The sequence below is a fragment of the Phyllostomus discolor genome, chromosome 5 (genome assembly GCF_004126475.2).
Source record: "Phyllostomus discolor isolate MPI-MPIP mPhyDis1 chromosome 5, mPhyDis1.pri.v3, whole genome shotgun sequence".
In the NCBI taxonomy this organism is placed as follows: domain Eukaryota; kingdom Metazoa; phylum Chordata; class Mammalia; order Chiroptera; family Phyllostomidae; genus Phyllostomus; species Phyllostomus discolor.
The window spans coordinates 54,164,426-54,168,163 of NC_040907.2; the positions used below are offsets into that span (position 1 = coordinate 54,164,426).

Consider the following 3,738-nt stretch of genomic DNA (forward strand, 5'->3'; position numbering starts at 1 on the left):
ACCTAAGTGTCAGGCCTTTCTTTGGGCCTTATACTTCTGATATCCACAAGGCAGGGATTTCCACACTGAGGGAGGATGGACCCTGGCCAGCAAGTCAGCCAGCAGCTCTGGGATAGATGCTGCTGTGACTGAAGGCTCAGCTGTCCTGGAAGTGATTCATTTCTTTCCAAATAGCCTCCTCTGTCACCTCCTGGTGGGAATGACCTAGCTCAGGCCTCAGAAGGTCCTAGTATAGCCTATGTGATGGTGTGGGGTGGGGAATGCTTGGGCTGGCCCAGGCCTAAAGGAATCCACCCATTTGTCCCTGACCTGACCTTGCCTTGACCTCCTTCCAGTTACAATGACTTGCCCTTGGTCCTGAGGCAGTTTTACCAACTGCTATAGGATGTTTATTTGCACAATTTCAGCCATGGCCAGAGCAGCCCGAACAGTCTTAGAGATGGGCTACCGGGGCCACATTTACCACAGGGACACTCAAGGTAGCACTGTCTGCTGGGAAGTGTGGGGGGATATGGGAGCTCTAGAGACTATAGTAATGTAGTCACGTGGAACTCAGTTACTAGGGTAACTCCCCCCAAAAGTGCCATGACATGGGTGCTGGGGAGTGCCAGGGCCATACTGAACCAGCTTGGTGGACATCCAGGTACCAGGGAAAAAGCTGTTCATTACATGTGGCTTCTGGGCCCACTGGGTGCTATGTGGGCTGTGGAGACTGTGAAGGGAGAAGCTCCAAAGCAGTCCAGGCCGAAGCCAATCCCTGGCCTTCCCCCAGTTCTGGTCAGCCTATATCCCATGCCAGATCCAGGAACAGGATTCCCTGCACCTCACCCTGGAGCAAACTGACCTCATCAGTGTGTGCCTTCTACTCCGAGCTGCAGCTTGTGACCTCGGTTAAAAGTAGGCAGCCTGGTGGGATATTGTGAGGAACTTGGCTGAGTTACAACTTGCCAGTAGATACAACCTCCTCCACCCAAAAAACAAAAATGGACAGCACACCCCTCATTTGTTCCCTACAAATAAATGCACATACATGTTTATTCTTGATTCCTTCTCCCCAACCTGTACCTGTGAAAGGTGGTGCTGGAAATGAATCCCCTGGGCATAATGGCAGACTTCTCCCATGTCTCAGATACCATGGCATGGTGAGTGGTCTCCCACTCAGTTTCCCAGGGGGTGTGAAAGAATGCATAGAACATTCCTGATGATATTCTGCAGATTCTGGTGAGAGACTTCTTTGGCCCTTGAACCTAAAGCAAGAGGTTCAAACCAGGAGGCCTTGAACCTGAGCCTCAGCTTGCTCAACTTCCTCAAACTCCAGGCTGAACATCTGCTCCACAAGCTCACAGATCACCAGCCTGATCTCATGAATCCAGCATAGGGTTGTAGGTGGTAAATACTTCTCGAAATCCTCAAACCCAGGGCCAAGACACCACCCAAACCAGGGCTGAGACTCCTTCATTCACACAAACTAGAGAGATGAAGTCTCCTTTGATCTCAAAGGAGCCCATGGGATAAACAGGCAGGTGGTTTTGCTGGGGGTGGGGGGAGCTGAGTGTCCATATGTCCATGAATGCAGAAGAAGAACGGTGGCACCGTGATGGTATCCTTGTTCGTGGGGGTGCTACAGTGCTGTTAGCCAACGTGTCCACTGTGGCAAGAAAAGCCCCACCCTGAGTTCTGTGAGCAGTTCTGATTTGGACCTGAAGCTTTGACAGGGGGAACCTCAGAAGAGCCAAACATTTGACCCATACATTGGCAGTAGATACAACTTTCCTCCAAAAAAAAAAACAAACCCAAAAATGGACAGTACACAGCATCTTGGAGCCACGTAGAACTGGAGTCGCAGAGTGGGTAGTGCGATACTGATGGTTGTAAGGGACACACTTGGATGTGAAGCCTGAGTGCCTCGGTACTGGCTCCCAAAGCTCCCTGTCTCTGGCCAAGGGGCTGGGCATCCCCTTAGGTCTCAGTGGTCTTTTTCAGTCATGCTCTCTCATTCTTCACATACATGGAAAGGAGCACCCAGGGGCTCTCAAGGAGACTTGAGGCAGGGTATATCCTCATGTGAAATGGCCCAAACTGGTGGCTTTGGGATCTACTCCAAATCTGAAGCCCAATCTAGAGCCAGCTGGGATCACAACAGGTCAATGGTCAGGGCTCTCAAGTTGGCACACTGGGTGCGAAGCCATGAAGCAGTTGGCCTGCGTGGCCCACAGGCTGCAAGAGAAAGACTCAGCAGAGGCCAGTTCCCACCCCTATGCCTGCCCTAGAAGCCCACATTGCTGATTCTCTATCCCTATGATCACTTTGACCACATCGGGGCAGTCATTGGATCCAAGTTCATTGGTATCAACAAAGATTATGATGGTGCCAGCCAGTGATCACTTCTCTATGGTTTGTCTGGGGCTGGCTGTGTAACAGTGGGGTCTTCACAGCCTCCATGCCCACCACAGCATGGTCCTCATGGCTTTGGGCCTTAACCACAGCCTCAGGTCTGCTGGCCCATCTGGCACTGCCCCTCCCAGGGTCTGCTTCCTAGGCTCTCCTGTTTGTTTGTGGCCCATCGACCCCACCCTAGTCCATTGCATTTGGCCAAGCTGTTAGACAGGGCTCATCTGCCCAGCATGTGCACCCATCTCTGGGGCCTGCAGACCCACTGCCTCTGAGCAGACTTTTAGCAAAGTCTGATGCACACTGGCCATGTTCTTGGCTTGCAGTTGGGCCTGTGCCTCCAGGGGTTCAACCCAGTTCTTAAAAAGCTTTTCTTCTTTTTATATATAGAGGAAAAAAGTTGCATTCAGTGAAAGGCGTAGATCTTAATAGTACAATTCAAATGAGTATGATGAATATTCAAGGAGGTTTTGATTCTGAAAGATGAAGAGCAGGGATGAATTGTTCTCTCTCTCCCATTCTCCATTTCCCATGTCTGACCAGGGCTGGGATTCAGTGGACCCTGGGCACATAGGGCTATGGTTCTGAGTCAGGACCAGGGAACAGGTCTGGGACCCAATAGCTGGTTGCCTGGCAGTCATCCAGTTTCCCTGAGGGGCTGGAAGACATAGTCACATATCCAATACTGGTAGAGGAATTGCTGAGTTGAGGCTGGAGTGAGGAAGAGGTCCAGGGTGTCCTGGGAGGAAACCTGTTGCAGGTCTCCTCCCGCAGGAACAGGCATCTGGGCTGGGCAGAAAGTAGCTCAGGAGTCTGAGGTGGCTGCTGACCACCAGTGGCTGCCTCCAGGTATGTGGGGAAAACAAGGGGCAAAGGCCCATAGAGATGAGTTCTCCTATAAGTACCTGGGCAGCCCTTGCTGCTCCATCCTCCTGTAGCTGCATCAGAGACAGTATCTGGCTCCAGAGCAGAAACTAAGTGGGACTCTTGTGCTTTCGACACCCAAGCTGTCACATAAGAAATCATTCTCAAAATCATCCTCCCCCATGGCTCCAAGTCTCACAATTATTGCTGCCTTTCCAGTTGTCATTCTGTGGCTCTGGTGACCTAGCTAACCCTTAGCAGCTGTGGACACCCACAAAGTTCCTCCTTCACACAGGCACACACATTTTCTGAAAATAAATATTTTAGACTGGAGCCAGGCATGAGTGTTCTTCTCTGTGGAGGGTCTGATGGCATAGGCTCCTAGTGTGTGGGGAACTCTGCTGTTCAGCCACCAGTTACTCAAGGAAAACCTGCTGGTAGTGACCCGAGAAAACCCAGGTGATTGGGCTCAGCATTGGAAGA

General features: G+C 51.3%; 1 pseudogene; it reads left to right on the forward strand.

The window, feature by feature from the left end:
- The first annotated feature begins 409 nt into the window (after positions 1 to 409).
- On the forward strand, positions 410 to 3,497 carry LOC114496312 (annotated as a pseudogene).
- Positions 3,498 to 3,738: the final 241 nt, after the last annotated feature.